Source organism: Haemaphysalis longicornis, unplaced genomic scaffold, assembly GCF_048455015.1.
Source record: "Haemaphysalis longicornis isolate Haplotype H1 unplaced genomic scaffold, Haemaphysalis longicornis Haplotype H1 scaffold_3, whole genome shotgun sequence".
Taxonomy (NCBI): domain Eukaryota; kingdom Metazoa; phylum Arthropoda; class Arachnida; order Ixodida; family Ixodidae; genus Haemaphysalis; species Haemaphysalis longicornis.
Window position 1 is genome coordinate 105,369,827 of NW_027526335.1, and position 15,629 is coordinate 105,385,455.

Here is a 15,629-nt window from a genome sequence, read left to right on the forward strand (position 1 = left end):
GATATCAACGACAGCCCAATGACCTTCAATGAACTGCCTCAAACAACACCGCATGTAGCCGTACTACACCAAGCGCCTCTAAAGTTGATTTCATAACTATGCACAGATTAAGTGGTGGGAAGACACTTTTTTAGGGGCAATGTAAGGAGTCTTACTTCAAAATATGAAGCCCGAGCACATATTAGTAATAGTCTGTTTAGATGCCGTGAAAGTATCGTATATGTTACAGTCAGGCGGTATTCCTCCTTGAGTCCGCATAAAACTGCCGCCCATTTAATTAAACCTCAAGTTAGGCATTTGTTGCGGCCCGGCGCAAGGAAATGAAGCCTTTCCATCTGTCCTGACGATTCCAAGTATTGTGTGTTGTCGCTTTTTTGTTGTTTGTGTAGCATTAAATTTTGTAGGCTGACCCGTAAGCAAGTGACTGGAAATTCTGTCCCGACATGCACCGTCAACTATTCAGCAGCGTTGATGTAAAAAAAATAAGAATCAATTAATAAAAAAACGCTGGAGGTCTCACTCCATGGGCTCGAGCGCCGCCAGTAACTACATTCGGCTGGTTTAAATTGGACAAATCCAGCTAGCTCAGAGGCTGATATTTGCGCTGTGCCATTAAACTAGAAAATAACATTTTATGGCCGACAGGGCCAGCAAAGTGGTATTTGTGACTTTAATTGGAGATGTTGCTCGGGCTTTTCTGCACGGCGCTATTTATCTTCCAAGAGGAATTTCGTGCGGGACACGACCCTATGTTGTAGCAAAAATATGTTTTGTGGGAAGATTTCGGGGAAAATTACATTAACACGTGTAATATTGGGGGATGGTCTGTTTTCGCCCGTAAAGGAAAAACCTTTCAGCTTGCGGGATAAGCACCGCGAAGTCGCTGACGAAAATAGCAGTGACCTATATACGGCCACAAGTTATGAAACGGCTTCATGGAGATGCGATCTCCTCGAAGTCAGCGGCGTCGGTGGTTCAGTGGTAGAATACTCGCCTGCCACGCGGGTGGCCCGGGTTCGATTCCCGGCCGACGCAGTTTTTTTTAAGACGATAATCTTTCTTGGGCTACTTAAACCCAGAAATTTTGGTCTGTCTGTATGTCTGTCCGTCCGTCTGTCTGTTACTCGATTCAGCGAACCGGCCAAAGCAAAACAATGCCTGCGCAATAGTCTTATATAGTCACAGCTAAATCTACCCGTCTATGTCCGGTGTAATGTTCATACTTGTAAGCATTGTTGAAGAAGAACAAGACATTACGCAAATATGAGACAACAAATCAATACAGAAGTGATATTTGCAGTGTTCTTTTATAAAAAAGTCAAACATGCTTGACTTTTGCGAAATTAAATACTTTATCAACTGCAGAAAAAGATTTCACTCCGCCGTCGCCTGCTGTCGCCCGCGCCACTATAGCTTCTGGCGCCATTTTAAGAAATCAACCGGCAACAGTTACGCAAGGTTCCACTAGATAGGTTCCACGTTCTGCTTGCAACGCACGTGGAGTAGGGAAACGCGGTTCTATAAACGTTGAAGTAGGGCGCCTCGATTAACGCGCGTCTTCGCCGTACGGCACCGTTCGCATCGAGACACCCGGTTTGGAGCAGTGGAACGCGGGAAATTTAAAATGATTTAAGCAAACCTTTGGCGTCTTCACCTTGGGAGGAGCGCGACGCAAGAGGAACAACATGAGAGGTGAGCGGGAACGCGAAGGGAGGCATTTACTTCACAAAAGCCGATAAAGACTATCGTCTTTTGACGACATTTGCAACGAAAGTAGCAGATACGCGGCCAATTTTGTCCTTCTGACTTGTAATTTGCGAAGTATGGCGAACTCCGCCACGTTTTTCGCGCCTCCACATTTTTTGCCGCGAACACCACTGCCACTAACCTAACACAAGGCGGTGAAGCGCTTAATTCTTCGTCTGTGGTACAGTTCTACGCCATCAATGTTCGCATAAGAACCTACTGGTACGCTTCTAAGCTCATGTTTCTTGGTCTTGGCTTCTTGGCATCGCTCCTAACACTTCGAGGTGTTTTCAGCTCCTGATCAAAAAATTACGCCCACCTCCCCGCGCGGGAACCCTGGTGTGATGCGACGCTGAGGGGGGTTAAAGCGCAAGCGGAGAGCAACCGTCGACCGAAAGGCCGCCGGAGATCGGCACACCGGTTATATGCGCAGCGCGCCCGAAGGTAAGGAGACCGCGGAAGAGAGAGTACTGCACATGCGCCGGCGCCAGTGCGTCTGGCGCGGCTATGACGCAACACAATCCAACATAATCCACTTTAATCCAATCCAATCCAAATCCAATCCAAGCCAAGCCAAGCCAATTCATTCGAATCCAATCCAATGCCCCTCGCGAGAGAGGGGCATCGGAGAGGAGAGGGGGTGAGCGGTGAAGAGCGCAGCTCGCGCGGCGAGGAGAATGGGAGAGGGGCGGACGCCGACAACAACGCCGACGACGCTGCATGGACAAGGCCAGTGAATGAGATGCAGTCGCATCTAAAAAATCATTTCTGCCATAGCCAGCCTGACCACTAAGTATGCATAAACCTTTCAAAATACAAAAGCATTTACAAGCTACTAGCACAGCTCGAAGGCTCGTACTTGTCGCCTCTACTTAGCGCAAGCCGAGTTTAGGGCCCATTTTAGGCACAACAAAAGTGCAAAAAGGAACATTATAACGTTCTGGTAATAAAAATACACATTAGACTGGTTTTTGCCAAAATGAACAAAAATGGGATTCAGAATGACGTCACAGAGAGGTGAGGAAAGAGAGTGCAAATACATGATGATGTTGGCTTTTAATGGCGCAAGGCCAACGAGGGCAAAGAGCGCCAAAACAGTGGTTAGGTATGAAGGATGTAAAGGTAAACTCTAAAATCATTTAACAAAACAAAAGTAAAATCAGTAAATGACAATGAGGATGGCTGGTGTAACAGGCCAGGTTGTGATGGTGCATGGCATGAAATATGGTTTAAAAAAAGACTACGCATGATAGGAAATGAGGTGCAAAAACTTGATGTCACTAAGAAACTTAAAAGTGCGTTGTACAGGAATCACGGGATCATCCCCCAGAAAGAGTGCTCGGTTTAGTGGAATGTGTTGTCTGTAGAGTTGAGGGAAGTGCTTACGTCTTGTTTTGTGGAGTGCTTTGCATGTAATGAGGACGTGAAGTACGGATAGGCCCTCCGCACACCTGCTACACAGGAGTCTTGGAGATCCAGTGAGCAGATGGGAGTGTGTCGCGTGTGTGTGGCCTATCCGTAATCTAGCTAGAGCAACTTGGATGAATCTGTTGTGTGAGTCACTAGTGTATTGTCCTAAGTGTGGTTTTATTATGTGTAACTTGTCTGTCTGTGTGCTCGAGTCGGCTTGCCATGTTTTGCGTAGGTGTTGTCGGATGTGTGGCTTGAGGTCAGTGTAGGGTATTGTTGTTATGTCCACTGTGTTTGCAAATGCAGCGGCGGCGGCCATTTGATCCGCGGTCTCATTTCCGGGAATTCCAGCATGGCCTGGAACCCAGCACAGGATTAGTTGAAAATTCTTAGCATATTTATTTATTTATTTATTTTATTACCTCAAGAGCCTCCACAGTGGAGGCATTACATGAGGGGTGGTACAAAAAATACACTTGGTACGAGCATAGTAGGGTGACATGAGCTCCATGATAACAAAAAGAAATGCACAACGTCGGTTCGAAAAAATGTACAAGAATGTAAAATTCAGCGGATACGGAAATAGTATAAATACGCAATGCATTAGCGGTAAGGCTGAAACACAAATATGATGCAAACATGATGAAAACAAATATGATGAAAACAAATATGATGTATGCGACGACTTGAACTGGTAATGGTTTCTTCAAGGACCACGTGATCTGCAAGATTGTTCCATTCCTTTGTAGTGCGAATAAAAAATGACTGCGCAAATGTGTTAGTACGGGGGCGAGGGTATGCTACTTGTAGTTGATTATTGCTTCGGCTAGATGCATGGGGTTTCGGCACGATGTAATTGTTGGATGATAAAGAATGATAAGACCGGTCATATATTGACATTATGGCATTAAAAACAAGATTGACAATGTGGTTTTTCCTGGGTCTGTGTGAAGACAATTCACGCACAATGCTCAAAGAGTCTGTAAAGATGACAGACTTGGGAATTTGTTTTTTAAGAATGTGCTGAACGATGAGTAAAATGCCATATGCTTCTGCTGAGAAGATAGTGGTGTGTACATTCATGGTTCTGCAAGAATTAAAGTTGGTACCATGAGCGGCGCATGACACTGTATTTGAAGTTTTCGAGGCATCGCTATAGAATTCGGCACATTTATATTTATCCTGCAGCGACAAGAAATGCTGCAGAATCGCAGCTCTCGGAAGCCTGTTTTTATCTATTTTCATAAAAGAAACATCACGACAAACAGGCTGCAGTTGCCATGGTGGTATAACGTCATAAAATGATGATGATGTGCATACATCTAAAAACCCAACGGAAATACCTGAAGCTTCCTCTCTCACCCTCAGAGAGTAGGGCAAAGACACAGATGGTAGATTTGAGAATAGCTGGGTTGTAGATGTATCGTTGAGGACAGGTTTAAAAGGATGGTTATTCAATGATGAGACCTTAAAAGCATATAATAAATCAATGTACATTCGTTGATGTTCAAGGCACCATTTGTTACTTTCAGCGTACAGACTATGGGCCGGGCTAGTGCGGAACGCACCACACGCAAGGCGCAGGCCCAAGTGGAGCACTGGGTCAAGCATTTTTAGTGCTGTTTTTGATGCCGACCCATACACAACACTACCGTAGTCTACCCGAGACCCGACTAAGGCGCTAAAGACACGGAGAAGGAGTTCTTTGTCTGCACCATGGGATTGGTGGGAGAGGACTTTGAGAATGTTTAGTGTTTTCAGACATTTATGTTTAAGTTGTTTGATGTGTGGAATGAACGTCAGTTTTTCATCAAATATGACACCTAAAAACTTGGGCTCCTGTTTTACAGGAATAGAAGCGTGCACTGTAAACGGAAACTAGCCGGAAATGGAGTTTTAATCAAGTAATGTGCCCTGGAAAGTACCTATAGCAAAAAATGTACTCCCTAGGCATGATCTAAAAATTTGGACGAACCTCCATGGTAGTACCGTTGCCCATCCGTGTAGCAAAAGGGAGGATTTAGAACGACTTAACACCATTTGTGAGATGGCGTTCGGTTCCTTGTAAACTACCACGTCCACAATAAACTCCCCATCGGAGGTAATCATCTCAAGCGGGCGGTCGCCATGTTAGTCTTGTGTTGCTTCCGTGTATCAGCATTTCAACCGTGGCCTAATGCCAATTAGAACGAGTAAGCAGGACGCGACGGTTGCATACAGCTACAAAACCGATACCGTACGTATACCCGTATAGATGCTTCAACCAGCGCGATCACAGGCAGACAGCGCGGCCATGTTGTTTCAATCTGTTTATTTTGGCGATAGGTGTTCTCAAACTCTGCTGCTAACGAAGAGACAGTTCTCGCCGTTGCAAACAATTGCAATGTTTATCTGTTTCGCTTGCTTGCTCATATATAGACGATTTAAATTCTCGTGCCAGCGCGCCAACGCACCCGACTGCAGCGACTCAACTTGCCCTGGCGGCACGACTTGCTGCCCGGACGTAAACAACCTCCGCGCAATCAATGCAGCGCGGCCGGTGACTTGGTGCTGCCGGAGCTTCAAGCGCCTCGCCTTGGGCCATCATTTTTTCTTATGTGCGAAGGACTAGTAGTGCCATTTGGTGGAAAGATTTTTATGTGCCCCTGTCACACGACGAACGGCCGCTAACAGCATTTGGATACGGCGACAGTTGTGGACAGCTCGCTGGTAAGTGGTCTGTCATCAGTCAATGCGTTTGTCAAACGTTTGGATAGGCTTAACCTTGCTCCGTGGGCTTAACTGCGAAATACCCGTGCCGCACACAGCACGTGCACGCACGGACAAGGAAAAAAAGCGCTCACTCGTTTTATTTTACTTGTTTGTGGGTTTTGGGGTATGCATTCGCATTCTTTTGTAAGCCGGTTTGTAACAGGGCATTCGAGATAAAATCGCTTGTCGCGCGCGGCGTCGTTTCAAAGCAACGTGACGGTTACTTCGTGCTGGCGAAAATCAGCGCAGTCAGACGGAAGCGAGAAGGAACGTAGAGAGGTCGGGAAAGAGGGCGCTCATATTTAAAAGAAAGCGTAATGCAAGACGAGAAAAGGAACGCAACCCGCCTGCATTTCTCCGAACTTCAGGACAGAGCCGCACACGGGTACGTTGCCACAAACTCGAGCGTACGACGTCTAAAAGTACCGTATATTTTTTTCATTTTTTATTGTACAGGGCCTAATTCTTGTTAAGTCGTCCGATTCATTCAGTTCAGTTCTATTTGCCCCTAGAAAACGCTGGAATTTGTCGAACGAAGCGGCGGTAACGCGACCACTCGCCGGCAAGAAAATACCAAAATAAAAACTCCCCTGCTCAGCTTTCACCGAAGCTCAGTTCTGTCGAGGGGGCGAGCGTAGCTTTGCCAGTGCTAATACGTGTCGATGATTCTAGAAGGAAGAAAGGCAAGTGGTGCGCTCGTCGGCGGCGGGCGCGTTGCGGGTTGTGCCCTTTATCTCCGCGAAGTGCGCAGTTATAAAAAAAAGAGACTAGCGCCGAAGCAAGTTAGCTACGTTTGGGCGTCGTTCACAGGTAGCCGAATCGCCTCCGACAGCGGTGCATCGTCTGGCCTGGTAGATGAATGTTGTGGGACTCTGTCTCTCATATGTATCGAACTGTTCGTGTTCTTTTTAGTTAACTGCTCTACTTTGTAATATCTATTTGTCAACGCTCCTGATTGTATGTTTTGTATTTGAACTGTTGCTGGCATTTGTATTCATTCTAAGTTACCTCTTACGTTCCTGTCCTCGTGCTTGTACCGTGTTTTGCCTGTCCAAATATAAGTCTTTGTGTTGTTTTCGTTCAAGGCTCTGACTCATTCTTACCGCTCTGGTCGGTAAGAATGAGTATTGAAATGAGTAAGAATTTTACGTGTGGGGCATTTTTTTTTTCTTTTTTGCTTTTTCAGACAGATGTTCCTTTGACTACCTGCCTGCATTCCATGAACGCGGAAGTTGGCCTCCACATCGATGGCCAGCGTGTCTTGACTGCATCATCTTTACTGGGAGGACTGTGTAGTCTGTTTGCATCGTTCTGGGTTTTGAACATTCAATGTCCCAAGAAGGCACACAGAGCTCTAACGTTTGTGGAACATGCCATTTTGGACCTTGCCAGCACCAAACCACGTGTGAAGGATTTAGAAATAATTAACTTTTATCGCATGAATATCGCTCACTAATATTTTATTTGTTTTCAATCCTGTAATCATTGGATAGTAGTCAAAAAGAATTCCGTATTATGTTTCTGACTTTTTCTTTTTTCTTTTTTTTTACTGAAAAGAGGCTATTTGATGGGCCGTTCTGTATGCTGATAATACAGCTATCTTTTAGTGAAGCAATAATTTTAACAAACTAATTTAAGTTGAAACAATTATCTAAATAATGTTGGCAACAGGTGCGAAATGAATCAACTAAAAATTATCTGAAAAACATGAATTTCATGGCTTTTTGTTCTCACTCTAAAGAAGCTGTCGCGATAGCACCCATTCTGTTCTATATCATTGCAATTAACCCGTCAGACTCGGTCACTTTTCTTGGCGCATTTGTGTCTTTATCAAAACGCACTGGTATTTTGTGCAGCATATTTTTTGTTCTTTATATTACTCATTTATCCATAGCTATCTCACTGGTGTCTGTCTCCTGCATCATTTATCTCTTGTGCCTTTACCACCTACAAAGTGCTCGTTACCTTTCAGTATCAAATCTCTGCACAGCTCTCGCTCATTTCACCACCAATTGAGAAATTGTTTTGTTGTTGTAAACCACTGCAACCATTTTTTTCTTCACTTTGTGTACTGAGTACTGATGCGTACTGATAAGTTCTGATAAGTACTGACGCGTTCTAGATCCTCTAGTGTTATATAATGATTTCACTTACCATGCGGTTGTGTTTGTGCCTATCTTTATTTTTCGCGTATTTCCAGTTCTTCTAGTAATATTGTTTCTACGGTTTATTCAACTAGCATCGTATTGCTGTCTTCCATTCCTAACTGGCGTGTTATTTAGCAATGTACCATTTGTGCTTTCTTATAGAAGGTCGCCCTAAGTTTTTATTTCAGAACCTCCTTGTGTACACCATGTACCATGTAAACTTGTCTGCGAAAGTTCGTTTGAAATAAACCTGAAATCGACAAAAACCGTGTGAAATCAGTACTCCCGCAGGGAACTAGAAATTCTCTTTTGTGGCCTCGAAAAACTCCTTTCGGAAGGCGTACAAAACTCCCCAAGCTTTGGCAAAACTCCATGCAAAAGAAGTAAATGCTTCCCTTGAACCTCCTAAAAACGCCCCTAAAATACCATAAGTACTTCCCAAGGGAGCCATAATAGGCTCCTATTAAACCGCCTAAAAATTCCATAAACATCACCTAAAAACGCCCTTTAAAAGTAAAGAATACTCCATTTTCAACTCCTTAAATTCTCCCGGACATTTCTTAACACTCCCTAAATACCTCCTTTCCATCACCTAAAAACGCCCTGTTTTGAGGAGGTAAACAAAACCTCCCTGTTCCATGTAGTAAAAAAACTCCTACAAGGAGGATCACTAGAGGACAAGCGAAAAAGAACCTCTAGGGAGTATATGGGAGGCAAAAAAGTTTAGAGTGTGATGAAGGGTGATCTCAGGGTCTGCCTTAATCCCGCGCTTCCGGGAGAACACAACACAAGTACTTTTTACAGGGTTCAGTTTAAAACCGTTTGCGTCCACCCAGCCAGCAAGTTTGTTCACCCCAAGCTGGACTTGGCGTTCACAAATTGAAAAGCTACAGGACTTAAAAGATATTTGAATGTCATCTACATATACAGAACAGGAAATGGTTTGTGGCAATGCCTTCCGAAGAGAGTTCATCTTAACCATAAAGAGTGTACAGCTCAAGACACCGCCTTGAGGGACGCCATTTTCCTGCACGAATACATTCGAAAGAGCACTGCCAACCCTTACTCGAAAGATCCTTTCCGACATGTAGCCAAGCCTGTTCAGCATGTTGCCTGGAACACCAAACGACTTGAGGTCACACAAGATGCCGTACCGCCAGGCCGTGCCATAGGCCTTTTCCATATCGAAGAATACTGTTGTACAATACTGTTTATGAATGAAGGCATCTTTTAGATATGATTCCAATGCAACCAGTTGATTGTTGGGGGATCTCCCAGCCCTGAAGCCTGCCTGGCAGCTCTCGAGAAGACCATTGTACTCAAAGTACACGAGTCTCCTGTTTATCATCTTCTCGAGAAGCTTGCACAGGCACCTTGTCAAAGCAATGGGCCGGTAACTGGAAGGAGAGGAAGCGTCCTTCCCCTCCTTCAGGAAAGCCACTACTATGGCCTCCCTCCAAGAGCGTGGAATGTGCCCCGAAAGCCATATGTTGTTGTATAGATGTAGGAGTGTTTCAAGAGTGTCGGGGTGTAGGTGTTGTATCATGGTGTATGGGATTTTGTCTGCACCTGGAGCTGAAAGCTTTCATGTGGTCAGAGCGGCCTTCAGCTCATGAATTGAAAAAGGGGAATTGTAGGAAGTGTGCGACTTGTTATCACGCAGAAACTTCTTCTCCGCAGGTGTTTTGTGTTTTATGAAAGTGTTTGTGTAGTGTGCTGAACTGGACACGTGTTGAAAATGTTGTGCAAGCGTGTGAGCCTGGTCTTCGAGTGTGTCCCCTGTTGTGCTAACCAGAAGCAGGCTGTGTGTCTGTTGTCCTTTTTAGTTTGCGTATTCGTGTCCAGACTTTGTGAGTGTCGGCGTACGAGTTAATAGAAGTGAGGAAGGCGCGCCAACTCTCCCTTTTCGTCTCACTACGCACACGCTTCCCAAAAAGCCTTTGCCGGTTTAAAGGAAATTAGATTATCCTACGTGGGGTACCGGCGAAGGACGCCCAACGCCTTGTTCTGGGCCGCGCTCGCCTGCAGTCCTCGTTCCACCTGGGCCTCCTTGGGTTGCGTGGGGCACCGGAGGCCTGGCGAATGGACTTTTCGGCGGCGTCGAGGATGTGCGCCGTGAGCAGTTGGGTCGCCTCTTCTACGTGTAGGTGTTTTATGGATGTGTAGTGCAGTTTAGATGTTTCTGTGAATGTACTCCAGTTTGCTCTTCCCTCATTGAACCTTTTATGAGAGGCGGAAGGGTTTGTATCTTTGCCTATGTATGTCAATTTGGTGGGGAAGTGGTCACTACTATAAAGGTTTGTGTCCACATGCCACTCAAGAAATGGGAAAAGAACTGCAGAACCAAGAGCCAAGTCAAGATGTGAATAACTGTTTTGTCCTATGTAATAATATGTAGCTTGGTTTTTGTTAAAAAGGCGTGCTCCCGATGATGTTAGAAATTTTTCAATTTGGCGACCTCGGGCATCTGTGCGGGAAGAGCCCCAGATTGAATTATGTGCATTGAGGGCGCCTAAGCCTAAGTACGGTTCAGGTAGTTGATCTATCAGGGCCTCAAAATCAGTGTTCGATAGTTGGTCATCCGGTGGGATGTAGATGGAGCGTACCGTTATTAACCTATCGTAAATAATTGTTCGAATCGCGACAGCTTCAAGCATGGTGTTTAGGTGGATGGTGTGACACGCTAAGGATTTTCGGGCTACTATGGCCACACCACCTGAAGAATAAGTGCAAGTGTGCCTGTCTTTTCGAAATACCAAGTAGCTATTCAAGAAGTTAGTATGTTTACTATTTAGGTGTGTTTTCTGAAGACACATGAGGCTTGGCTGATGTGAATGAAGTATTTCGTACGCATCATCTAGATTGTTGATAAGGCCTCTGCAGTTCTATTGAATGGTGTTGTCTGAATTATTTACATTTAAGAATGACTGGAGTGTGTGTGTGTGTGTTCATGTGTCGTCTTTCGGGGCTGTTACTCTGGGATTGGGCTTTTTGGGCCTTTCTGTAGGCTTGGAAGTCGGTGGCCGCTCCTTGCGCTGCGTTGCAGGCAGGAACGGCCCGACATCCATCTCGTCCTCGGATGTCCGAGGGGTGCCCGACGGACCGGGCCCCCCGGACTTGGCCCCCCTTCGGGAGCCCTTCGTTTGAGCTGCCACCGCCGAGGGCGTCCGGGGCACCAGAGGTGGCACGGGCGGTGCGGTGGCGGTGGGAGCCGGTGCGGGGCCCGTGGTGTCCATCCCCTCGGCACCCTCCAACGTACTGGAGGACGGGGAGGCAAGCGGGAGCGGCACCGGTCCCTACGAAAGAGGTTGGCACCACAATCGCTGCTGCCTCAGCAAGCGGTGTGGCGATGGATTGGGCTGCCTGAGGCACCCCAGGGAGGGGGGGGGGGGCGGGACCAAGTCCGACTCGCGGTACTGGGTCCCCGCCGAGACCAGACGCCGCTCCGCCCCCCGGCGAGCTGCGTCGGCGTACCTCCCCAGAGGCAAAGAGGCGAACCTTTTTCTCGCTTCTGGGAAGGTGATGTTCTCTGTTACCTTGATGTTTTTTTTTTTTTTTTTTTTCACGTTGAAATTTTTCGCACTTGCGGGAGTACGCCGCATGCGGCCCCCCGCAGTTCACACAAGTGAGGGTGTCAGATGGGCACTTGTCGCTCGGATGGTCGTGGGCCGCACATTTTTCACAAGTCGTTCGGCCACGGCAAGAGTTGGTACCGTGCCCGAACCGCTGGCACTTAAAACAGCGCCGCGGGTTCGGGATGTAGGGATGGATGGAGCAACGGATAAAACCTGCATTTATATGTTGTGGAAGTCAAAAGTCAAGATAATGTGCTTGATGGGAATCTCCTTGTCGTCTCTGCGGATAGTGATGCGTCTCACGGCAGTGACGCCCTGATCCTTCAAGCCGGCAAGGAGATCCGCATCCGTTTCGTTCAGTAGATCTGTCTCGGATATCACACCCTGCGAGCTGTTGAGGCTCCGATGGGGTGTGACCCTGATGTCTAGATCAGCCAGTCTAGTCTGAGCTAGAAGCTTTGTGGACTGCTGCTTGTCATTTATTTCGATGAGGAGTTCACCAGACCTTTGTTTTTTTTTTTTGCATTTATACGATTTTGCTATTATGGCTTCAAGATATTTTGCAATCAAGAAGACTAACTTAGACTGACTGAGCTTGGGTTGGATTGAGCGATTCCATCACAAGAAATCGAGAGTAATGATCCCGTTCAGGAAATGTTAAAGATGGCAATAGGGGAAAAGATACTTCGGTGCATGCGGTCCCTTTTTAGGGACCGATCTTGTTTGGGGGGGGGGGGTGTTTGGAAAATGCCATATGATACATTGGAAAGCAGGGAGACGGGGGTACTTTCTCCTTTGACCTTACCCTAGTAGTCAAAGAGGTCCTGGAGCTCCCTGTCTGGTAGACAGGCAGGGAGCCCATCGGCCGGAGCTTGACCAAGGCTCCTACGGCCACCGTTTACGGCTTCTACCCTTCACCTTTAAACACCTCGCCACGGTTGGACACAGCTTATGTTTGGGAGCTCGGGGTCCGCGGTGTCGCTGCTCACCGTCACCATGAATACTCAAGGTGCCCCGTGCGGGGAGAGTGCAAATACAACATGTTAAGACACTGGCTCGCGCAACGCCCTCGAGCGCGGCCGATAATTACATCCGGCTGGTCTAAATCCCACAGATCCGGTTAACTCTGAAAGGTACGCGTTTAATCGGGAAAAGTAATGAAAAGAAACTACAGCGTGTTTCCGCTGTCGGCGTGAGCCACATTGGCGGCGGGGCGCTTACGACAACGTGACCTACGGCGCTGCTGTTGATGGCTATGTCTCACCGTTCGGTCGTTTTGGTAGTTGCGGTCGTTGCCCCGTTTAACCTTATCCTACTTGTTCATGCGTTCCCGTTACACATTCGCATAGACCAAGGACACCTAAAAGGGAATTTAAGCCTGTCAAAATTAACTCCTACTATTCATGCCATGGATGCTTGTTTTATCAAACGAGACTATAGTAAGCCCTTACGACAGGTGTATTTGCAATACAGTGAAAGCTCGTTAATTCGAAGTCGGTCTATTCGAACTTACGGTTAACTCGAACCGACGCCCTGGTCCCTGCACAGCCCTGTATATTGCAATGGGGGACAACTCCCGATAATTTGAACGTGTCGGTATGCAGAATGGTTAATTCTAAATGGGATCCCCCGGTGTTTCAAATCCAAATCAAACCAAAATTACTAGAGATGCGAAACACCTAAACAAGAAACAGCAGCATAGCGTCCGCTCTGCGCTGCTGCGACAGCTTGTTTCGCTTCCACAGCGGACGCCGCGCCGTCGGCCCAGTACACCGGCGGGTGCCGTTTCAGGTTTTCTTTGTGCTGCGGTCGCTGGTCTAAACCCACAATCGTGTAGTAGCGCCTAATTCGCGATAACAAGTCCAGAGGTGGCTTCTTTGTGCACTGCCCGCACTGTGCGGCTCGATGTCCATTCATTCTAGCGCACGCCCGATAAATCGAGCTCAGCTTAATTCGAACAATTTTGCGGTCCCCTTCAAGTCCGAATGACCGAGCGTTTACTGCATCAATAATTAAAGACGTCGCGTCCTCTGAACTGTTCTCGTAGGGATATCCTGTAATTTTATCTCCATTATGCTGTGAAGCCATTCTTGCCATAATTTTTCGAAATTCGTGCCTTTAAAAAACCGCCCATTTTACCTGAAATATCCGATCTTGTTTCAAAAATCAAGACATCAGGCCGATGAGAGAAATGAATGCCATAATGGAAGAAATAACCCAGACGTAAACCATCCGGATACCTTACAGATGGTGTCGCCTGGGACGCTGGATTGGCTCTCAATTTCTCGGAGGAAAACAAGACATCCAACGTAACGATATCTCAAAATATAAAATCAAGAACGGGAGCCAGAGGTAAAAAAAAACTGAGGTTTTGACAAACCGGGCAATGATGCTAGCTGTATGACTGTGTGCTTCATTGGTGGCGGCGCTATTCTTGACTGGTAAAAGGAGATGTATGGCATTAGAGCATTAATACAAAGTCTACTGTTTTTACACCTGAAAGTTGTTTTTATTTTAATAAAATTACATGATTGATTATTCGCTAATTGCCCTTTTTTTCTCATATTGCATTTGACATGGAGGGCAGTTCTGGCAAGCAGCACAGCATTCTTTCCGATAAATCACGTGGCGCATTTGTGTGATAGGTTCGGCCAGCTCCAGAAGGAAAAACAGGGGCCCCTATGCTGTAGCCTGTTGTGAGGGAGCCCTATGCGCTATGCACGCTAAATGTGAAAGTATAGCTTGGACGGGTAAAAAAAAGCTTGCGTCGGCCGGGAATCGAACCCGGGCCACCCGCGTGGCAGGCGAGTATTCTACCACTGAACCACCGACGCCGATTTTTTTTTTTTTTTTTTTGTAACAGTAACTTTATTTACAAATATACATACAGGGCCAGATGAAGAGGTTACAGAGGTTTCAGAGAACACTGCAACATCCTTTGCTCACACAGACAAATAATCGCGTTCGGGAACTGAACGAGCCGAGACAAGATTCAGCGTGTTTCGCCAGGGAAGTGGAAACTATTCGTAGACAGTGCCAGCAAAGCCACCAGTGCTGGCGTGGTTCCTATTAGAAACACTTACAAATGGGCGATGGTGTCATTTGTTTACAGTATACGGTAATGTAATAGGGACGAGGGGTTGGGCGTAGAAGTCGTTGGTGGGCAGAAGTGGCCCATGGTGCTGTCCCGCTTCCGACCCTCAGATCAAGTCCCATCTCCTTTGCTGTTCTACCTTAAACTCCATTAGGGCTCGTGAGCCCCGCGCCAGTGAGTCGCGAAGTTCAGTGTCTGAATCGGGCCCGTCGAGGGCGGCCACTGCCCACTGCGCCTTCTGTACAAAGTGCCTCCACGCTGGCCGCGGGTTTTCGGCACATTCAACCACGTCGACTCTCGCCCTCCATAGCGAGTGAAGACCTATGACGTGGACGCAGTCACGGAGGAGCGGGTGCTCCGAGGCCGCCTCCAAGTACCTCAAGTTCATCCAGGTGAGCTGCCAGTACGTGTCAAAAGAGCACTGCAGCTCGTCCCAGAAATACGACGCCGTGTTGCACTCCAAAAAGACGTGCTCTGCCGTCTCCCTCCTTCCACACAACAAGCAGTTGGTCCCTCCAGGAAGAAAGAAGCCCCTCTCCCCCTGTCTTGCCTTAGTGGGTAGAACCCCTGTGTGAAAGCGGAAGAAGAAATCCTTCGAACCAGAAGGAATGGGGAGCTTCCGCACTCGCCGGAGGACGTCACTTTTCATGCGCCCAAGAGGTGGTGAGCGATACACGGGGGGTGGAAGGATCTGTTCCACCAGGTCCCAGTACAACTTCTTTGGGGCCACTGCGCACAGGTACTCCCAAGAGAACAGTCCCTGCAAAAGGGCCACCGCTGCCGCCACTTCTTTGTAAAAGCCCGTTGCCCGGTTACTATGTGTAAACTCCGTTGTTGTTGGCAGCCAAGGGGCCAAATGTGAAGAGCCTACGTTTTGCAGAGCAGCCCGAAGGAAACCGTCGCGAC

At 47.2% G+C, this 15,629-nt stretch overlaps 1 protein-coding gene and 2 non-coding genes across 3 annotated transcripts in view; 1 reads left to right on the forward strand and 2 right to left on the reverse strand.

Annotated features, from left to right (window-relative positions):
• The window catches only part of LOC144173367 (WAP, Kazal, immunoglobulin, Kunitz and NTR domain-containing protein 1-like), a 42,625-nt gene that overhangs the window by 5,798 nt on the left and 21,198 nt on the right, over positions 1-15,629 (reverse strand). The gene's annotated exons all lie outside the window — the stretch shown is intronic.
• Positions 965-1,035, forward strand: Trnag-gcc (transfer RNA glycine (anticodon GCC)). The gene has a single exon. It is a non-coding gene; the product is annotated as a tRNA-Gly (tRNA).
• On the reverse strand, positions 14,393-14,463 carry Trnag-gcc (transfer RNA glycine (anticodon GCC)). Its single transcript has one exon. It is a non-coding gene; the product is annotated as a tRNA-Gly (tRNA).